This window comes from Python bivittatus, unplaced genomic scaffold (genome assembly GCF_059951505.1).
Source record: "Python bivittatus isolate LINGU-HERP-01145 unplaced genomic scaffold, Pbiv_v1 ctg000700_np1212, whole genome shotgun sequence".
In the NCBI taxonomy this organism is placed as follows: Eukaryota; Metazoa; Chordata; class Lepidosauria; order Squamata; family Pythonidae; genus Python; species Python bivittatus.
The window spans coordinates 31528383-31552450 of NW_028277098.1; positions in this window are offsets into that span (position 1 = coordinate 31528383).

The window sequence follows — 24068 nt, forward strand, 5'->3', positions numbered from 1 at the left end:
CTCTCACTGTTTTACACTAGGACCCCAAAAGTAGCAGGACTGTGTCTGTGGACTGCTACCTACCTGACCTAAGAATGAGGTTAATGTCTTTTTAAAATTAAAAATTCATAGTAAACAATGGAAGCAACAAAAAGAAGTTCAGCAAAGATTCATTATAACAGAGCTAGGAAACAAGAACAGCAAAAATATATTTTCCTGGCTATGGACATGAGTCTCTTTTCCTAATGTTCAAGCATAGTGCACACACTTTTATTTAGCAACTTGCCAGCAATATTCAACAGGCAAACAAAAGTGATCTAATGTTTGAATATAGGATAACTGAGAACCTGAAACATCATCAACATTATCAGCAACATTTATATAATGTAGAGAATGGGCATACCTTGTAGCAGTCCATACAATATCCATCTTCCACAGCACCTCAATCCACAATGTTTTCTCTCAGAGTAAACATGCATGTGTGTGTGTGTGTGTGCACATGCATGTGTGTGCATGTATGTGTGTCTGTATGTATATGGGTGTGTGGGTATATGGGTGTGTGTGTATATGGGTGTGTGTGTATATATTTGGGTGTGTATGTATATGGGTGTATGTGTATGTGTGTATGTATGTATGTATATGTGTGTGTGTGTGTGTGTGTATATGGGTGTGTATATATATGGGTGTATGTGTATGTGTGTATGTATGTATGTATATGTAGGTATGTGTGTGTGTGTGTGTGTGTGTGTGTATATATATATATATATATATATATATAGGCTATATACCTAATGCTCTTTTTCACTTCACCCCTTATGCCCCAGTGAACAGTGGCAGGAATGGAAATGGTGCCTTCTGCTTTATTGATTAACTCTGGAGAGATTTTATTTTTCAGCCAGACCAATGAGCATTTGGAAAACAAGCCAATCACAGCTTTCAGAAAACTTGCAACATTCACAACCCAGCTCAAAAGTGTTCTAAGGTGGAAATATCTCTATCTCCATCCTACATACTGTATATTTACTAGTTTATGTGGACAGCCCCAATGCATGAATAAAGTGTAAGTGCTTAAATATAGCTGCATAATATGATAATCCCCCACTGAATTATCTAGTAACACCCAGTATAAATAATACCATGAGTATATTCTTTTGTCCTCACAAACTCCAGATCAAAGCGTAACTAGAATGACTGAGAAGAGCCGATACCATACTTAGGCACTAAGTAAGTGCATCTTTCATATATACAGTGAAAAGATGAGAGACTTTCACAACCATTCAATGGAACAAATGACACTATTATGTTCTGAATTTCCCCTTAAATAATATTTACAATCCATATTTTAGAAGAATGAATAATATCTAAATCGTTTCTTTCACATCACTTGTGCGGGCAGCACCAATACACTACTCTCAGGTGAGAACTATTAGCAGCAGCTTACAAAGCTATATCGATTAAGGGTTTCTTTTTTAGTCAGGTGTTTGGTTAGAGACCACTCATGTGAAATATACAAATAAAAATCAGAAATGATCTTTGCATATAAGAAACTGGAAAAGCATGCCAGAACTAGCTAAAAAGTAGACAAGACTCACTGGAGCCAAAGTTTATGGTAATGTACATATTGTAATGTACATATTGTACATATTGTACATAATGTAATCTACATATTGTACATAATGTAATCTACATATTGTACATATTGTACATTACTTGTTTGTTTGTTTGTTTTTGACAACTTGAGTGGCTTACTACTGCCAGCTTCCTCCCAGTTTGGTCTGTTATCCTTCTGTTTCCCAGTGGTCTTCCATCCAAATAGCAACCAGGTCCAACCCTGCTTAGATTTTTAGATCAGCCAAAGACAGCTATGTCAGGCCACCTAGGTGACAGGAGTACAATGTTCAAATTTAATTAAAGAAATGTACCACGTAATTCCAAAGACAGGCAGAGCAGAATGTGGATGGAATAGAGCAGGAAGTATCTGTCACCTCAAGATGATCTGTACTGCATGAATGGAATAAATCATCTGTAGTTTAAAACAGTAATGCAAATAGCAAAGTCATACATTCCTGTTTCAAGATCCTATCACTCTGTTTTCATTATTCTGTTATTTGTTACGAAGTTCATTTTGTGGCAATATGAGCTAGTTCATGTCTTTCAAATGAAACTAAGATTCAGTGCCTGATACTGGATTATCTGTAACTCTGTCTACAGTGCAATGAGCTGGGATAAACTGGGACATATATATGTACATATTGGAATGGTATCCAATGTACATTCATATGCCATTCATGGTGGTATGTAAATTGTGGTTCTGGGCATGGTTCTGGGCAATCAAAGCCCGGCTCCTTTTTATGTGTACAGTGGTACCTTGGGTTACGAATTTAATCCATTCCGTGACTCTGGTCGCAACTCGATTTGGTCGCAAGTCGAGGTAAAGTTTCCCATAAGGTTCAATGTAAATACAGTTAATCCGTTCTGCCCTCCGAATTTGGTCGCACCCTGAGGTAAATTTCCCCATAAGGTTCAACGTAAATACGGCTAATCCGCCCTCCGAATTTGGTCGCACCCCGAGGTAAATTTCCCCCATAAGGTTCAATGTAAATACGGCTAAACAGTTCTGAAACATATGCATTTTATTTTTAAACCTCAAAAACATGGAAAAAAAGTACAGTACAGCACAGTATGAAGAGGGAGAATGGGGTGGGGAGGCAATTATTGTTTGGAGGGAGAGTCCCCCTCCAAAGGGACATCGGGGAGATCTCCTTCAGGGGTTTCCTCTCTTCTTTGCCTCTTAGCTGCAGGCTCAGTTCTGGGGAAAAACCTGTCTAAAGTCAGTTGTTTTTTCCTGCGCTGCATAACCCTCCGGAAAAGACATGCTGACAAGCACACCAAAAACCTTCCAAACGCCACAAAACACACCACAAGCCTCACCGAACGTCTCCTTGCTACCGCGATCTCGCCCACAGGAAGCCGCGACCGCGTGGCAGCAGGGAAAATGGCCGCGGATCCGGTTTGTAAGTCGAGGCAGAGTTCGCAAGTCGAGGTAAATTTTTGGGGCCGGAGCTGGTCGTATCTTGAAAAATTCGTAAGCAGAGGTGTTCGTATCCAGAGGTACCACTGTATATGATATGCAGAACACACATTAAAAAGGGTCAGGTCTTTGATCACCTGGGTGCACCTGTCATTTGAACATCATTAACCCCCTGCAGATGTCCCTGACTTATCTCTGGTTAACACAGCCTAGTCCTGCAGTGATGAGAGGGTTCTTCAAGTCAAGGGAAACATTGCCAACTAATTGTGCCACCCCTCCTGCTACCCCATCTAACTCAGTGACAGAGGCAGAAAAACACCCAAGCCCCCGAGGGAAAGTCAATGGTCATTCTTCCATGAAAATTCTTCAAGTAAAGCTTGGTAACTAGACAAGAATGAGCTTACTTTTAGAACAGTTTTAGAAAATGTATATTTTCAAGGGTAGCAAGGTCTGGTACATCTTATTTACAATTTTGTGCTGGGCAGCATGACATTTACTGGGTTTGGTTTTCCTCCCCTCTGCTATCCTTGCTTTAAAATAGGTGCAGGAGAAAATATTTTTTAAAAAAATATTGCATGAACATTTTGGCTGTACAGTATGTAGTTGAAACTTGGCAAGCTTAATATCTTTTAAAGTGTCACAGTTCCTGCTATTTTCATCCCATTCAGAAAGAAAGAAAGAAAGAAAGAAAGAAAGAAAGAAAGAAAGAAAGAAAGAAAGAAAGAAAGAAAGAAAAAGTTAAAATCATGTTTATGTTTTCCCATTATAGTTTATGGATTATCTTTCTTTGAATCAAGTCTTGAAGCAGCTCGAATCAAATTGGTTTGCCCTTGAATCTCAAATTGCAAATATGAATCAAATCCCAGCCTCTTCGAATCTTGATTTCCAATTCAAATTAACCAGGGCTGATTTACACAAACTGACTCTCTTCCTCCCCATGCTTGGTGGGGTACAAATGAAATGGAAACTGTATGCTAGTTTATACTATGCACCCAACATGCAGCTGTTTGATTAGCAGTCAATAACTTAACTGCCATTGGTAATGGTGACATCTGGGGAAATTTAGGGGGCTGTGTGTGACATGTGGGGTGTCTTTACAGGGCTGCATGAAGAACTTTGAAGTCTGATATGGCCATCAAGTGACAAGCTAATCATAAATCCACTTGATAAAAGGGCAATTTACAGAAGGGACTCCAAACATTTCAGGACTCACCTGATCTAATACTCTACAGTTTACTAGAACCCTTGCCTTTTGTTACCAGTATGTTTCTGAGTATAATTCAACAGGCTGTTTATTTTGATTATAGTACTGAATGGATTAGACTGACCCTTAATTCTTCCATACTATGCTGCCTGTCCCTGCTGGATGGATTCTTTATGTATCCCAACATAGTTTGTACTGTGTAAAAGTTCTTGTTTTGGCTGATCCCTTCACTTTTAGGATACTTCTAAAGAGAGAATTAAGAACACTTCTCAAGAGTCAATATAGCTTTTTAAAAAGTTTTAATTATTGATCTGCACCATCTCTTTTATTTAAGGTGTCATTGCTTTTTAAAAATTTACATTATTTGAAAAACTGCCTGCACCACCTGAATGAAACTGCCCAGGCATTAAGAAAGAGTATCAGACATTGCTTAAGAAAGCTGTCACGGTCATTTAGTTTTAAATGGGTAAAGAGACAAGCTTTTTTGTGAAAGTCATGCTATTTTTTTAGAATTATGTTCCACAATTCACACTCTGATGGAAAACTTACACAGTGCTTAAAGAACTTATATATTTTGGTTCACATTAACTTGAATAATGGTGCTAATCTTTTATGAATGTTTAACACACAAACACACACACACACACACACACATATATATGCACAAAAAGACACGCATACATATACATATGCATGCATACACATACATACACTGGCTAGCATTGAAAGTAAACATGTTATAATGTCATTTTAATTGCTCTTTTCTTATATTTAATTGTTTCAGAGCTTTTGTTTCCTTGGGCTTGCTTTCATTTTGAAAAGCAATATATATATATTTGTATGTATATATATACATCTGAAACAAGTTCCAATTTGTTATATATATATATATATATATATATATATATATATATATATAACAAATTGGAACTTGCAGCAATCATGTCATATTGGCTCAAAACTCTCATTTGTTGTATTACTGTTCTAGTTTTTATGGATTGTAATCCTCTGGCTACAAATATTTGAATAAATACAAATAAAAAAAATAAAATACTGATGGGACTAGACGAAAGAGAGAATTACTTGTTCTCTTTCTTCATTTCCTTTCTGTATCTCTTCTTTAAGCTATCTTGCATTCTCACCCTCTGAGAAGGCAAGATAGCTTTCAGTAGGAGTGGTTGTTATTCCCTGTTGATTGATTAGGGAGAAGAATCTCCATCTGGAACCCTTGTTGCTGTTAGGCAAATGGCCTTTTTCTCTGCATCTGTGTACTGTATGTATGTATGTATGTATGTAGTGAGGGAGGGAGGGGAGGCTGGTGCCTTCTCTTAAGAAACAACATTCAATGATGAACCTTGACTCCTTCCCAATGCCTTTCTGCCTTTAACAGCTGCTAAGCGTTCCCCATGCTCCTTTGCAGTTCAGCAATGCAAAAATAGAGATTGAATAAAAAATAATATATTTCACGTTACTTAAAAAATATAACAAGAAAGGAAGGAAAAGAGGGAGGGAGACAAATGCTGCCCTTTCCTTGATACAATGTAAAACTTAAGAACAGAGCTCTCTGCCTTTGGATCCTTCCATCTTATGACCAGATTGTTTGCTAAATATACACTTTGTTCAAACTTGCAACATGATTTTTTTTTTAAAAAAAGCATGATTTTGGACCTTATGCAATGGCACCTTTGTAGTCCCATTAAGTTGGCATCTCTCTTTTCAGGTTTCTAGGAGAAAAAAGATGCAGCTGTCCAATTAACTTTCATGAGTAGACTCCTTAAAGCAGTCACCCCATGAATCAGGCTCATATGAAAGAAGGGGATCTGATTTTTCAAACAGCAGAAGTGTTTTGTGGGTGTTTGTGCAAGATTTGGAGTACTTCTGAATCTTTTGTGAAGTATGCACAGCCTTAATACACACATCCCCTTCAAGAATATGATGCATCAAATTCAGATAATTTCATTATACTAGAGACATTTCTTTCTTGAGCGGAAATTTTATTTTCTGTGCCACATATGCCAAGCTAGGCAACATCTGGGCTACATTCATATGTAATGAAAAGGGGAAGTATTTATGAAGTCTAGAATTGCCCACATTTAAATCTAAAGGAAAAGAGCCAATAATTATCCATTAACAAAAGTACCTCAGGCTTGTTTCTTTCACTCATGTCACACCTTTGAAAAACCCTTGTTAGAAATTAAAAGAGCAGCAACTTGAAAATGATAATGAAATTGATACAGAAATAGCACGCTAATGTTATTTCACTGAAATGATCATATTAACAGAAATAATCTTATCACTAATAACACAAATCTTAAAATGTGATGGATAGTGATTTAGAAGGAGAAGTTGCTAAACATAATAGCTGCTTTGCCGGTTCTCTTCGCAAACCCAGGCTGTTAAAGAATTTTCTACTTGAAGCCCTTCTGCATACAGATTGCATCATTTCAGCTGCCTGGACTAAAAGAAATGCTGCGGGGGGGTGGGGGGGGTGGGCAGGTAGAGATCCTGCTAAATAGAGGCACTTGTAGAAAGGGCTTCCTTCTTAGGTGGACCAACCTGTTTGCCCCAACAAATGAATGGTGAAAGAGAGACTGACCTCTGGTAAAGGAAGAGTTACTTCTTTTTGCTGGGTTTAACTATTGTTTGGACTTAGGAAGGGCAAAATGGAGGAATAGTGGGGAATAGACGTTTGCCTTGGAGCAAATGTTAAAGAAATAACTAGTAAAGATGTGGTAGGAGACTGTAACCTGCCCATTGCAGGGAAAGGAAGTAGTCTAGTGGCTGTCCCACCCTGACCTTCTTTTCAGGTTGTAGCCTAATCAAGAAAGTCTCAGTGACAGTGCTGGAAATTAGATTGGAGAAGTGACACTGCTACTTCTTCTGTACCTGTTGGAGATGTTCAGTACTATCAGTTATGGTTCTTCTGGGGTCTTTGCAGGGATGGGCCTTGGCAGAGACCTTTTCAGAGGATCTGGTCCTGCCTGTCAGGATCTGCCCAAACACAATGGCAGGAGACTATTGTGTCCCACCTGATTCTGTCTTATACCTTGTGCTGTTGAACATCTACATGAAGCTACTGGGGGGCTGGAGGGGGGGGACATTTAGTGCTTTGGAGTGGGATGCTATCAGTAAGCTGATAACACCCAGAATACTTCTCCCTGTTTTATAAATGCAGGGGAGCAGTCAGTACCTTTGAATGTTGTTTAATCACTTTTTTTCCTTATTTTTTAAAAATTAAATAAAAAAAGAAAAGAAAAATAATTCACAAAATTATAAAAGAAGGAGAAAAGCTGAAAAAAAGAAACAAAAACATATAAACATATACATATACATATAAAATATGTTTATATGTGTATGTATATGTATGTACTGTATGTATGTATGTATTCGAATGCTAGGTGGGAGCGAATGCTAGGTGGGAGGTATGATCACCGGCTCTCACCTGAGCGCCCTGGACGGTTTCTTCTTATTCTGCCCACTCCTGGAGGGTCTTCTCTTCTTCCCACACCCAACTGGACTGTGAATCCTGGGGGTGCCATAGTCCATTATGCATCGGAGCTCCACAGAGGCTGGAGGAAGCTGGAGAAGCCGGGTGGGGCTCTGTGATTGCAGTGGACAGCCTGGTCGGCCTGGAGAACGCCCAAGGAGAAAGCTGGATTGTGGCCCCTTGGGAAGTAGCTGAGCTGGCACTTGGGAGACCAGGATGGCAGCGATGGCGGGAATGGCCCAAACGGCCTGAAAATCAGCTGGATTTACATCCGCCATCCAGTGGCTGTGGCCCAGAGACCAAGAGCGATGACCCAGAGAGTGAGGATGACAGCCCAAGGAGGGATTGCACCCTGACAATGGCAGCGATAGCCTGGATGGTCTGGGAGGACTGGATGGCTGCCGGATTGGTGAGTGGGCAGTGGTAGAGCAGCTAAGCGGCCTGAGGAAGTTGCCAGAGAGGCTGATTGACCAGAGGAGGCTGAATGGCCAGAGGAGCAGCTTGGGTGGTGCTGGTGACTGGAATGACCCAGGTGATTGCTGGAATAGCAAATGCGCCCTGACAGAACCACGGAGTGGGAGCTCAAGCAGTGGACCCAGAAGGGACTTGGGTGATGGTGGCAACAGCGGCCTGGGCAATGCCCTGAATTATGAATAGCCTGATGAGCAGTTGAGTGGCAGCTAGAATAGTGGGTGGAGTCAAGGGGGATTCAATCAGCCCCTCCAATTGGCCCAGAGAAGGCAGAGTGGTGTTGGGGTCCCTCTAGTGTAAGTGGGTTAGGTGCCCTCTCCCTAGGGTGAGAGACAGGAAGGGGGACATCCTCCCTAGGGTGGATGTGTGGAGTGCGTTATGTGTGTGATAGTGAACTTCCTTCCCCCAAGGGAGAGTTGGGGTGGGGGTAGGATTGGAGCAGTTTCCCCCAGCCAACTAGTGAGAGAGGTGGACAAGGGGGTACAGTGGATGAGTAGGGTGATGTTTAGGGTTCCAACAGTGCTGAGAGCAGGAGCTGAAGTGTCATGGAGCCCACCATCACCCTTTAGTTGACTGGGTGTGTCTGATGTTGTTTGGCTGGATGGAGGGACCCCTAACCAGGGACACCGGAGGGCTGGGATTGGGGGGAATTCAAGCTCTGGGGAGGTTAGGGCAGACTACACTATTCAGGTGGTGACAGGGAGGGGCTATTATGACAGTCAGAGGGCAGGCCACTCTTGGGGAAGATGCCCCCGGTGTTTAGTACCAGTGGCATGTTCTGGCCCTCTCAACCCAGACCCAGGGCCTAGACAGCAGACCTGCAGAGACCCTGGCCTTTGGCTGCTGCTTCTTAATGCCAGGCCAGTTAACAACAAGGCCCTGCTTATATGTGAGTTGACCACTGAGGAATGGGCCAACCTGGTGTGTATCATTGAGACCTGGCTGGGCCCGAAGGGGGGTGTCCCTTTCAGAAATGCACCCGGCCAGGTTTACGGGTTGGCCCCAGCCGAGACCCCAGGGTAGAGGAGGAGGGGTAGCAGTTGTCATCAGAGAACCTCTGTTGGCCTGCAGGGTGTTGCTTCACAAGTGGCCGGTTGTGAGAGCCTGTTCCTGAAGTTGGGTTCGCGAGCACAATTGGGATTGTTGTTACTGTACCAGCCTCCCGCTGCATAGCAACCTCCCTGCTTGAGCTGCTGGAGGCCGTCACAGGGCTGGCAGTGGAGTTCCCCACACTGATGATCTTGGGGGACTTCAATCTGCCATCCTTGGGGCGTGCCTCAGAGGCAGCCTGGGAGTTCATGGTTATCATGGCAGCCATGGGCCTGTCCCAGATTATTCATGACCTGACTCAGGACAGTGGTCTCACACCGGACTTGGTTTTCTTGTCAGAGAAGTGGGAATATGATCTGAAGGAGGAATTACATAGGTCCCCCTTGTCATGGTCAGATCATGTCCTGGTGGCCTTGAGATTCTCCTATGCTACTTCCCTCCACAGGGAGGTCAGACCCATTCAATCACCCTGACAACTAATGAACCCAGTTGAGTTCCAAAGGGAGCTGGAGGTTATATCTGGGTGTCTGCTGCATGATCCAGCAGAGGCCTTGGCTGCTACCTGGAATAGGAAAGTGGCCAAGGCCTTGGAGATCGCGCCTGTGCGACCTCTCTTGACCCATTGAACCTGACACTCCCTGTGGTTTATGGAGGAGTTGAGGGTTTTGAAAAGGGTTAAAAGACGTCTAGAGCACCACTGGAGGAAAACAAGGACCGAACACAAGCTAGAGCAGCTAGTAAGGCCTACCTTGTGGTGGTAAGAGTGGCAAAACATCAATATTTCTCTGCTCTTATTGCATCCACAGAATGCTGCCAAGCGGCTCTGTTCAAGATCACCCGATCTCTTTTCAGAAAGGGGGGCTCAGTAGCCACATAGAGGACTTTTCTAGGCATCTGGAGGATAAAATCGCTTGGATCCCGTTCCAGTTGGATACCAAGCATGAGGCATGGTCTATAGAGATGCCCAGGGTACGTTCTTACCATTATCTGGGAACAGTTTGATCCTGTTGAACCTGAGGAAGTGGACAGGGCCCTCCAGATGGTCAATGCCACCACCTGTCAACTAGATTCATGTCCCTCCTGGCTAGTTAAAGCTTCCTGGGAGGTGACATGTGGATGGGTCCAGGCAATGGCGAATTCATCCTTGAGGGAGGGGGTGTTTCCAGTTGCCTTTAAGGAGCTTCTGGTGCACCCCCTCTTCAAGAAGCCATCACTGGCTCTCACCATACTGGATAATTTTTGTCCGGTCTCCCACCTCCCTTTTTAGGGAAGGTGGTTGAGAAGGTGGTAGCATTATAGCTTCAGAGGATCCTGGAGGAAATGGATTATCTGGACCCTTTTCAGTCAGATTTCAGGCCCAGCTGGAAACATCATTGGTCACACTCATGGATGATCTCTGGTGGGAGTGGGATGGGGTAGTGCATCTATCCTTGCTCTTCTTGATCTCTCAGTGGCTTTCAATACTATCAACCATGGTATCCTTTTGGGTGGACTTGGGGAGTTGGAAGTGGGCGGCAGAGTTTTGTGCTGGTTCTCTTCCTTCCTCCAAGGTCAATCCCAGTCAGTGTTGATTGGGGATAAGAGGTCCAGGTTGTGACCCCTCCTTTGTGGGGTGCCCCAGGGTTTGGTACTCTCTCTGATCCTTTTTAACATCAACATGAAACCACTGGGTGAGATCATCTGTCACCATGGGATGAGGTATCCATCCCAGGTGAGGTGAGTGATGCCGTGACCACCATTTCATGGTGCCTGGAGGCTGTGGGGGTCTGGATGGGGTGCAACAGGCTTCAGCTGAACCCTGGTAAGATGGAGTGGCTATGGATTGGAGGCCCCTCCAATCCAGATGGATTTACCATCTTTGGTTTTGGATGGGGTTGCACTGCCCCAGATGGACCCGTTGCATAATCTGGGGGTCCTCCTGGACTCATGACTTGAGGAACAGGTGGCAGTTGTGGCCAGGAGAGCCTTTGCCCACCTTTGTTGGTATGCCAGTTACTCCCCTTCCTGGATCAGGAGGCTCTCCGGTCAGTCACTCATGTCCTGGTCATCTCTCGGCTAGATTATTGCAATGCACTCTATGTGGGGCTACCTTTGAAGAGTATCTGGAAGCTACAACTGGTCCAAAATGTGGCCACGTGGATAATTTTGAGTGCCCCAAGAAAAGCGCATATAACACCTTTACTATGTGAGTTGCATTGGTTCCCAGTCTGCTTTCGGGTCCAATTCAAAGTCTATCACCTTTAAAGCCCTATAATGGCATGGATCCGGGTTACCTACCATCACATCAACCCATCCCACCCTGTCAGGCAGAGAGGGCATGTTGTGGGTCCCGTCAGTGAGAGAATGTCGACTTGTGGGGTCCAGGAGGAGAGCCTTCTCTGCCATTGTTCCTGCCCTTTGGAACATTCTTCCCCCAGAGGTGTGGTAGACCCCTACCCTACTGGCCTTCCAGAAAAAATTGAAGACCTGGCTCTGCCAGCTTGCATGGGGGGATAACAACTCTACCCAATCCTGGGGGTAGCTAGTGCCTCAGTGATGGTCCCTGAGTGATTGCCAATTATTTTGGACCTTTTTATTTTTTATTTATTATTGTAATTTTGTAATTTTAATTGATTTTAATTGTTTCGTAAACCGCCCAGTGTCATTTAATGAGATGTGCGGTGACAGATTCTCCCTCCCTCTCTCTCTCTCTCTCTCTCTCTCTCTCTCAATTCCCCTCTCACCCCTATGGCTTCCTCAATCTCGGGTCCTCCAGCAGAGGCCTGGGAGTTTGAGGGTTCTGCGCAGTATCTTAGCTGTTCCTAGCACTGCACTCTTCTGCACAGAGACCTCTGATGTTGCTCCTGGGATCTGTTGGAGCCCCTCTCCCAGCTTAGGAGTCACAGCCCTGAGTATTCTTACTACCACTGGGGCTACTTTGGCCTTTACTTTCCACATCTTCTCTAGTTCCTCCTTCAGGCCCTGGTACTTCTTTACCCCGATGTATATGTGTATGAGTGTGTGTGTCTGTGTGTGTGCAAATAAATAAATAAACAAACAAATAAATAAATAAAGGCCATCATTCATTACAGTCATCCATGGTTGAGCTATATTAATCAGTTCTGCAAACTGCTGAATAGTTGCAGCCATATGTTTGTGTTTCCAATGCTGAACAATAAGTCTTTTGATTGTAAGTTCATTTTCTTTGTCCAGAAGTCAACTGCCATGTTATTCAGATAGAAATTAAACATCTGAAAATATTACATCTCAACGTTGAGTTATACTTGTAATTGTTTCTTATCAAAATGGAGCAATCTTTAAATAAAGCATTACTTTCACTGTATCTCCAACAACATAAGTGCAATAAGGTCATTACTAAAATATTATATCTTATTGAAAAGGATGTAATCTAAAAATCTATTTTTAATTTTAAAAAAAAACTCTCTTCTTTTTTATTGGTTAAGTAAAAACCATAGAAGCAGAGAGAGAGAGAGAGAGAGAAACAAAAAGAACACACACACAGACATACACAGAAACACAAATGCACATACTGTAATGGTATGTGGGAATGACCTTGGGGGACAGGGGTAAGAGCCACAGCCAGAGGAACAGTTGGACAAGAGGCAACTGAGCCCGCAAAAGGAATGGGCGCATGGCAAACGTCTCAGAAGGGACCCTCCCTAGTTTCTTGGGCTGTAAAGGCAAGGGGGGGAGAAATATACTTTCAGGCTTGTAAGATTGATGTCAGGCTAGCATAGTAGTCCAGACAGAAAGCACAACCAGATGGACTAATTCTACTTTATTGTAAGGTTACATTAACAGAATGTTGCAAGTCTGAAAGTACTGAAAAGGTAAAAAAACGAAAGTATGTGTGTACGTGTGTATGTGTGTGTGTGTGTATGTATGTATGTATATATGTATGTATGTGTGTGTATATATGTATACATATATATATATGGCATTCTGGTAGCCCCCTTGTCTTTCTTTCTCCCCTCACCCCACCTTTTTTTCCCCAGCTACTAATGGCTACTTAGATATTTTTATTCTTTGGACACTCTTACTCATTTCTGTTTGGATTATGTTAATTGCTGCTGTTGCTTTTGTTGTTGTTATTATTATAAACCATGTCTCTTTTTCTTCAAAAAGCATTTTTGAAGTGCCTTAGCTTCCCTTGCTGTGCGAAATGTTGTATATAAGGGAACCATTCCTGCCTGAATTTGGTTAGAGGTCTGATGTGAGTGTACACCGTCAGTCTTTCCATTGGCGCGCATCCTTCAATTTTACCTTCCCAATCCTGTATCGACGGCAAGGTTTCTCTTTTCCAATGTTGTGCCAAATTGATTGTTGCTGCTTTAATACATATATTAATAAATTATGATGCTTTTCATTTATGTTCTCTGCACTCATATATGTGTATGGGTATTTAAAAATATTTCTGTTTTAATTCAAGTTTTATTTTCAGAATTTTCTGCATGTGCATTTCTTTCCCGTGCTTTGGTTGGTTGGTTGGTTGGTTTTTTATGTAACAGCCACATAGGATGAAACATTCCTTCTTTATTGTGGCATTTCTAACATTAATTGTTACATGATTTATCCATCTTGGCAAAAGGTGATGGAGTTATATACCCTCTATAGAAGATTTTGTACCAATTTTCTCTCAGATTGCAGGTTGGTATAAGTTTTATTGATTTTTTTTTTCTGTAAGTCTTCCCATTGATCCACTGTTATTGTTTCTTTGAAATTTTGCATCGATTTAATCATGGAATTTTTATTTGTTCCATCTTCCTACCATATTTAAGTAGCAATTTAAACATACACCCTAATAAATTAACTTGATTCTGTATAAATATTTCAAATTCGGTTATCTTTTTCCCTCCTTCTTCTTTAAGATCACTTTTTATTTTTTGAATTATTTGCAAATATATTAACTGTGGTAGATTTCTTTCTTCATTAAGCATTTCTTATTGTTTCTTTGTTTCATGTGTCCAGATGTATCATGTTGACATATGTAATCCTATTTTTCTTACAGTAATTATCGTTGAAATAGAAATATTTTATTGTGATGCTAGTGGTGACTCTTTACTCTTGCTTTTAGGGAATTCCAAATTTTTAACAAACTTTCTCTTATAATATATCTCTTCAGATTCTTGTCTTCTTTTGTTGCCTTATACCATAAGTATCTGCGAAGCCCATTGGCTAAACCTGCTCATTCTAGAGTTGACATTCTGCTACTACAAAATTCTGTGCATTGTCCTATCTGTGACAGTGGGCTTTATAATATAATCTGAGATTGGGAAAAGCTGATCCACTTCTTTTTTGCATGTCTTGCAAAATTTTGAATTTTACTCTTGTTTTTTTCCTATTCCATATAAAACTATTAATTGTTCTTTGCCAATCTGGCAATTTTTCACCAGGGATTTGAATTGGTGCCATTTGAAATAAGTTTACCTTGGGTAATACATTCATTTTTATTGACACCATAGTGTTGTTTAATCTCAATTATGGGTTGAACAAAGCAAAACAACATGAAATTAAATCAAGAGAAGACTGAAGTACTATTTCTAAAGAAAAAAGACTAGACCACACCTGCATAACATATGGGCCATGGGTTACATGTACAGTAGCCTTGTACAGCCCACCAGAGTTTTTTGAAAACAAACCAGTCCGCTGCTACTAAAGATTGTGTGGCCCAAAATTATTTTTAAGATATCAGTCTGGCCCTTTTCTCTCTATGAGGTGTGCAGGCCTGCTAGACTGTGAGATTAAAGGCACTGAGATGAAGCCTGTGGGGTTTGCAGTTTGGGAATATTTGTGTCCTTCCCCTTTCAGTGCACACTAGATTTGCAGTTGGCAGGTGGCAGCTGTGGTTAGGAGCTCATTTGCACAAATTAGGATTAACATGCCAATTATGACCCTCCTAAACTGTTTGGATTTACCAGTGTTTATCCAAGCTTTGCCTACAACCTGCCTTGATTACACATTGTATGTGTAGGCTACAACCTGCCTTGATTACACATTGTATGTGTAGGCTACCCTTGAAAAGTGTCTGGAAATTGCAATTGGTGTAAAATGTAATAGCCAGACTGCTGATAAGTGCAGGTTGTATATAATGAAAGGTCTGCACTGGCTACCAGTTGCTCACCAGGCACAAGGTAACAGTGGGTGGGTGGGTGGGTGCTTTTGAGTCAATGTTGACTCCTGGTGACTGCCTGGACAAGTCCCTGCAGTCTTCTTGGCAAGATTTTGGAAGTGGTTTACTCTTGCCTTCTTCCTAAGGCTGAGAGAGAGTGACTGGCCCAAGGTCACCCAGCTGGCTTTGTGGCTAAGGCAGGACTAGAACTCGCATTCTTCTGGTTTCCAGCCTAGTGCTTTAACCTCTACACCAAATTGGCTCTCCGTTTAACAGTATTGACCTTTAATGTCCTACATGATTTAAGACCCCAAATATCTGCAGGATTGCCTCTTCTGCTAGGAATATTCTGGGTACTTAGAGCAGCAAGATATGCCATTCTGAAGATGCCTCCACTGCCAGAAGCTCAGCTATTGGAGATAGACTGGGGACTGATGGCTATTGTTTTTCAGAACTGAGGTGAAGGTGGGATAGGGTGAATATCCAATATAGTTTGTTCTTGAATGTTAGACATAGATCACTCCTTGCCACCTACATTCCCATAAAAATCCATCCTTTAGCCTCAATTAAAGGAAGTCAAAGATAGAGCAAGAACATAGTATAGGTGAATAGATGACATTATGATTTCTATCTAACTGTCTAGTTATTTTGGTAATTGGTAAAATTAATTAGATTAAATTAAATTAAATGTAATTGCTAATTGGTAAAAGTGCTTCAATTAACAGCCTTACATAGACTTCAGGGTTACAAAAACTGAACCCAGGACTTGAACTGAGCTGCATATACTTTATCTTTAAGGCTGTCAGAAGATCAGCAGCTAGAGCTCTCCGACTTGGCCAAAGAGTATATTAGTAATTTGCAGTCTTGGATCAACAGTCAGACTTACAGATATTCCTCAAGTTACAATGCAATTGGGACTGGAATTTCTGTCACTAAGCAATGCGGTCATAAAGCGCAACATCATGTGACCACACACTTAGTGATGGTAATCCCAATTGCTGTTGTTAACTGAATCCCATCAGTCATTCACCAAGGAACCACCCTCCCTGATCCAAGCCACTCCTGACTTGATCCCTCCCAGCTCCAAGCCTTAAGCTTACTCTTTAACTACCCCCACCCCCCTATCTCTCCCCCATCTCTGCCCTTTTGGCTGCCTTGCACTCCACCACCTCTGCCAGCCTTGCTGCCCTGCCGCCTTTGCTGCCCTGTGCTTGCTGGCCTGCCAACCCTGTAGCCCCTGCTGGCCTTGCCAGCCTTGGCAGGGGTGGCAGAGCTGGCAGGGGTGGCAGAGCTGGCAGGGGTGGCAGGGGCAGTGAGCAAAGGGTGGTCAAAAGGGTAGAAATGGGGGGAGATAAGCTGGTGGGGGGACTTGAAACACCCCTGTGTTTGTAAGTGCTGGCAGGCTGCCAAGTACACAAATTTTGATCATGTGACTATGGAGGCACTGAACAGCTATAGGTTTGGGGACCGGGCATAACTACCATTCATTCAGCACCACCATAACTTTGAACGATCATCAAACAAATGGTCATAACTCGAGGACCACCTGTATTTACATTTTAAGCACAAGTGCACTAAGGTGTATCTCTCTTCATGTCCAAAAGCCAATAGTTTTAAGTGACATAAGAGTTTCTAAGACTGGAAATCTTGAGTAAGATTTTCCATTACAAAACCTATACATTCCTTGACATAGGACTATTTCAACTATCATTCTGAATTATTTCAGGGGACACAGCTCATTGTCTTGCTTCCTGGAGTAGCTTTGTTCCTGGAATGCCCCAGTGATGTGAAAGCTGGATCCATATGATCTGTAATTTGGACCAAGCCATCAGCTTGCTATTACTTCTTCCTTTGATGATAAAGAGATGGAACAGCAGATTAAGAAACTGGAAATGCTATTGACACTTAGAAAATGTATCCAGCTGGCAGTATCCAGCTTAGCCTGTTAATGCTCTTTGTCAGACTTTTATGTAAATAACACTCATAATCATATCGTCCAGGGATATGATATCATTGAGCAAGGGATTCATTTTCCATCTCACTTGGTACTGTTAATATGTATATTGGAGAGGATGGTGCCTCAGTGACTGGGCTCAAAAAAAAGAAAAGAAAAAAAAGCAATTCAGAAAATAGCTCCATTAATTAAGGACTAGCTAAATGCCTACTGCAAAACATGTTTTGAATCTATATAAACTAATGTCCAAAAATTCTATTTTGATTTGGCAGGATCAAACTTTCTGTGCTGAAGGTGCCATTTGGGAAGACAGACAAATCATGTGCCCAGGCATTCTGATACTCTTCTACTGATTGAAAGAGAACTGGTGTAGTAAGTCAACTGAGAATGAAGATGACCTTATTTTTTGTCTCTCACCTTATGCTTCCTCTCTTATTTGAAATATTATTAGCCAATGTCTTATAGGGTTAATAGTGATCTTTAATATTTTCCCACTTTTTTTGCAGCCACTTTAATTGCATCTCATGTTAGATTATATTTATTTGGTCAATGACCAGCAAATTTAAAAGAACAAAAACAGATTGATACAACAATATACTAAAAAAACAAATCCCATACTAATATTACATTCACTCCTCTATTACCATATTAATGCATTAATTACCTAGTAATAGTAAATCTAAGTCTTCATGTTTGTGAAGATGCTTCCAATGTGGTCTTTCTTGCAGGTCAGAAGCAGCTCTGGAAATGCATAATCACATGATATTGGTTAAGAAGCTAGATTGATTTATTTCTGGCTCTGCATTGGCTTATTTAAAGTTGGAACAAATCTAGTTTTTCCTCTTTGAGATTTTGTGCAGAGTTTATGGGGGTTCTGTTTTGTATTAGCAAGACTTCTCATCTCATCCTGTTCTTTGGATCCAAGATTCAAGACAATCATTACTTTTTCCCATAGTCTTTCATCATCCTAGTCCAGGATACCTATTTGTATGCATTATTTAGAATGTATCTTCCCCTCTCCCTGACCCTAGCCACCAATTCAACATGCTATTTCCAAAAGTATCTGGTTGGAAAAGTTAGATATTATTGTGTTTAAGAGGCTTCTAAATACAACAGAGAAATGGTAGTTTTGTAGCCAGGAAATGACCCTTCATAATAACTCCTGAACCAGACAAATATGTACAACAAATACTAAAAAGAATAGAGATTTGGGGTTTTTTGGGTGTGTGTGTGTTAATTTTGGCATAGAGTGGATGGGCATTATGCTGCTTCAGTATGGTAGCAGTGATACTGAAGTATGGTAGTGGGGCACTGACTAATATTCTTTATAACCTTTCTGTTGCACTTTCCTATGGGTCAGCATAATGAACACCAATTAGCTCTCAGTGTTTTCCAGGTTGGCAGGTTGAAACTATCTGTGAGGGTTTGGGAAGTGGATACAGCACTATAAAGCCTGGTATAGAACTGCCCGAGAAAGACCTTTCAGGAGCTTTCAGACCTTTCAGGAGGCCCTGGGCACTGCAGGAGAAAAGAAGAATCATTCCATTTTGCCTCTACAATTTTCACTCTCATATTTTGAAAGAAAAGGAAGTTACTTAGAGAAAGAAATGGCTTTCCATATTGGGTACTGTTGTATTTTTCTTCCAGGGCTATTGCATTTTTTTGGAGCCAAATGTTACACTTGTTCTTTGAGGGACATATTAGGGACTCTTCTCTAAAAAGGGCAAGAGAACAAAAATGAACAGGTCCAAGATAAAACCTGATTTGGTTTAGGTTTCATTCAAGGGGACATGTCATTAAGTTTAAATTAAATAATTTAAATATGGATTTAGAGGAGTCCCCCATTTGTTACATTGTGCCCTGAAATTCAGTACAAACTTGGATGCAGACTGGAGAGACTTGGATGCAGACTGTCTGAGCCCTTATTTGCATAACGTAACTTATAAAACATATATCATATATATATATATATATATATATATATATATATATGTTTTATAAGTTACGTATATATATATATATATATATATATATGTTTTATAAGTTACGTATATATATATATATATATATATATATGTTTTATAAGTTACGTATATATATATATATATATATATATGTTTTATAAGTTACGTATATATATATATATATATATATATATACACAGACATATATACATACATATGTATGTATGTTATTAATATATATGTGTGTGTGTGTGTGTGTATTAACATACACGTAACTTCACAAAGCCTCAGATATTCTCCTGCATACCCATGGATATGATGCATGGATGGCTCATGCTGACTGACTGAATAAATGAATGAATTCCACTGTTGTGTACAATTGCTGGCATTTGTAAGGTGACACAATATGGCATTTAGCTGGGTACTTGAAGAATGTGGAGTGTTTGATTAATATAGCCCACTTGTGTTTTAACGTCTAGTGCTGAAGTATAACCACTTCACTCCTATGTTTTGGGTGTCAGAGTGCATGAAACATCCCTGCCTGGCTGTGAATGAGTGCCAGCTGGGAATGAGTGAATTATTAGCATTGGGCATAGATCCAGCGCTTGACATTTCGCTCATTCGAAAGTCTATTGTAATTAATGTAATTGAGATCTATTGGGTGTGCCATTGATGGATATGCTTGTCTCTAGAGTACTTTGTTGTCTTCCAGGAAATTCATTGGTGAGAAAATGATGTATGCTGTATATTAGCTGCATAGAAGCAGATCCTCTAGAGACAAAGATTTCTTGTTATATGGAGCCTTGTCTCAGCAGAGGGACAGATGATAGCTTTGGAATGCTCCTTATCTGCACTTAGAAGTTTTTTTTTTTTAAAAAACAGAAAATACATGTTAACCCAGTTAAAATGAATGGCACATTTGAGCACAGTTCTCTGCATGTCCCTTAAAAATATTCAGAAGAAGTGTTGTTTTAAAGAGATATGCATCAGGGTTTAGATATATGTGCCACTTATGCTTGATGGCCCATGTTCCTTTTTGTTTTTAATTCTAACCTATTTGACACAGAAGTGCAACACTGCTTCAGGCGCCCTGTAGATATTGATGAATTACAACCCCAAAAATGCAGGCTAGCACTAATGAGATATTGCGATGATGGGGAAACTCAGTCAGATGTTCGATTACAAGAGTACCACTCTGAAGCAAGAGCGTTATGTTTTATGTAGTGTATAGATGCCATGCAGTTATGGTGCTGTGGCCAGTACACACTTATGTAGGAAATGATTGCATATACAAACATATACCCAAATATATTTTAATTCATAGAATTACAGAGTTGGAAAAGGCCATTTAAACCATATCATCTAATCTACAGCTCAGTGGTGGAAATCCAACCTTCTCAATACAATGAAATTCTGCTCTATATAAATGAAACACTTCTCCTTAGAGGTAGATAAAAAATACCTGTGAGAAATAAAATATTATGGGTAACCCATGAAAAATGGTTTTAATAGAAATGCAGCATAACAGTATTTGTGCATGGCATATTTTGGTTATAAAGCACTGGCAACATAATTGTCCTGTGATTAGGGAGTGATATTAAACACACACGTGCAGCATATTCACATAGGTATGCCATAGTATTTTAAAAGAATTAATGTACAAGATTATATTAGAGCAGGCCATAAGAACAGCATAGATTAATAACATGGAAAGCAAATAGATGAAATATTTTAATGCATGGGGATAGCCAAAACATTGAAGTAATTTGGGATTATATCATAACTTATACATTTTTGGCAGGATTGAAAAGTATTTATTCAACTGAGGATTTGACATGCTGTGCCATACTTAGCTGGGGCTCACCTCGTTCAGGGCAATGCCCGAAGGCCTGGATAAAGCAACTCTCCTTCCATCTCCTTCCATCTCCTTGATTTGCTAAATTAAGCCACTCTGCCTTGATTCCTTGTGTTGAAACATCCCAGGGAGTCAGCTTGCTCAGGTGGCCAGGTGCTTTGATCCACCAGAAAGCGCCTCTGCACAAGCACAGAAACTCTTTTATCTGAAGCTGAATAAGATGATTACTCTCCTTGGGTGCTTCAGAGAGAAATACTGATTCTGTATTTCCTCTTAAAGAAAAGCATTGACTTGAAGTTCCCTTCAAAGCTAGTCAAAACCCAACTATATGGTTTGTGTATGTGTGTGTATGTGTGCATGTGCGTGCACGTGTGTGTGCGTGTGGTGGGGAGACTTAATTGGTCTTTAAAACACAGAATGCAGGGAATTGGAAAATATGGGGACTTCTGGTTACAAACTTATATTCATTTGGAGGGGGTCTAGGCCAATGGCCTTCTAAAAAGGCCTGTCTATCTTCCTTAATTTCAAGGAATGGTCAAGTTTTTACTTTTTTATTTTGGATATCTGTCCATTTTTATATCAATCAGCTTATGCACCAAAAAAAATGCTACCTTGTAGCTCTTGGGTATCCATTGTTAAACACTTAACAATCATACATTACATTCTGTGAAACTGGCTGTTAAACTTTGATACTGCCCACATATGACCATTATTTTAACATGATTTGTAAGCATGATTTAGCACAAACATTCTTTTTTTTTTAACTATAATTTTTGTGGGTGGGTAGGTGTGCTTTCAAGTCAATGTTGATTCATGGTCCCTGCCTGGACTAATTGCTGCAGTTTTCTTGGCAAGATTTGCCTAGAAAACAGGCTATTCGCAGGACCGACTGTCCCTGAGGGTGTCTGTGTGTCCTGCTAGATTAGACAGGGACCACATGCTCCTGGTCCCTTCCCTGAAAAATTGCCATCTTGTGGGATCTGGGAAGGTTGCCTTTTCCATGGCTGTCCCTATCTTATGGAACACCCTCCCAACATGATAGATAGATAGATAGATAGATAGATAGATAGATAGATAGATAGATAGATAGATAGATAGATAGATAGATAGATAGATAGAATGGGTCACATGGAGTCCATTCAGTTCAACATTCATTTATTCTAAAAGGAATACCACAAGTTACAAAATGGGTGTTTATTTCATTATTCACAGTCATTCAAAAAGAGGCTTTGGGTTTTTCTGGGAATGGTAGCAAAAATGAATAGAGAAAGATGGAACTGTTGTACTTCAGGCAAGGAATCCATCTTGACCAAATGGTCAAGGTTTTATTATTTGCCACAAAATAATAAAAAGCTGCACAAAACTGTATCATTATTTTTTTTTAAAAAGGAAAATAATAATTCATCTGAAAAGGTAACAGTATAGGAAAGCATTCTAAATACGAGATATCAATGTTAAAAATATTACCTTTAACTAACCTCTTGCCTATCTTCAGGTAGTAAGAATCCCTTTTATCCCCTAGAGAAACTTCAGCAAATAGGAATATGGGAGCAGAAATTTCCTCAGATATTTCGGTCTTTAAGCAGGATCAGACTTTACGTACTTGAGATGGGAAATCTCTGGTCTATGAAGTCTCAGATGAAGCCCCTCCCCTCTTTTCCTCCTCTTCCTGCGGATGTCTTCTTTCACTGATTTTACCAGGGCTCCTGGATGAGCTTTGCCCTACATTTCAGGAGAAGAAGCAAGGGATAAGTGAAGGAATGGATTTCTCCTTTGGCAAGAACAAAACAGCTGGCTGTGTTGTTAACTTCTATACTTGGAGAAAAATATATTCTGAATATATGTGTGCCCGTCCATCCATCCATCCAAATATTATATCATTGAAGGTACCTTGTTCCTTCAAAAGACATATCCTCCTTGAGTGATGAGATTCCCTATATCAATTTCTACTTTATTTATATTAAATTTAATTATTTAGTATTTGCTACACGTGTTCTTCTTTACAGGTAATCCTCGTTTAACTACAGTTCGTTTAGCAACTGTTTGAAGTTACAGTGGTGCTAAAAAAGTGACTTACGACTGGTGCCTGAAGTTACGACTGTTGCAGCACCCCTGTGGTCATGTGATCGTGATCCAGGCACTTGGCAACCAGCTCACACTTATGATGGTTGCAGTGTCCCAGGGTCATGTGATCGCCATTTGCAACCTTTCCAGCCAGCTTCCAGCAAACAAAATCAATGGGGAACCATGTGATATGCTTAACAACCACACAATTCACTTAACAACTATGTAATTCACTTAACAACTATGTGATTCACTTAACGAGTGCCACAAAAAAGGTCATAAAATTGGATCGTCATATGATTCTCTTAATGACCGCATTGCTTAGTGACCTAAATTCCAGTCCCAATTGTGGTCATTAAGTGAGAACTACCTGTACATTGTTGTTTCTGGCTTTATCTGAAGATTGTTTATTGGTGCTATTTTTCTCCAAGTGTTATATTAATGTGTGTTCAAGGACAGACCAATGAATCCCATACTGCAGTAATCAGATGATGATAACACTGTAAGAGAAAATGATATGGAATTGGCTGTTTGATATTTCTTGAAGAAAAAAAAAACTTTCTGGACTGTTTTGTGAGTGTTACTGCCTGAAGTTCCTATGATTTCCTCCTTTTTATTGATTGTCCTAATAGAACAGGGCTCTCACCACCACTACCAGAATAAAGCCATATTGTTATGTTTAGCAAAGCTACAGAGTAATTTAGCTTCATAAGTAACGCTGCTCTTTAAGAATTATGTTGAGCTTTCAAATTCATATCCGCACTGATAGATTGCCAATGAAAACTTGGCACTCAAGTATGTAACTGAGTATTAATTTGTTATTTTAGTTTTTTGTCCCACTTAATAATGAGGAAAATAATATTGATTTTGGATATAATCATGAAAGAATGATGATTAAAA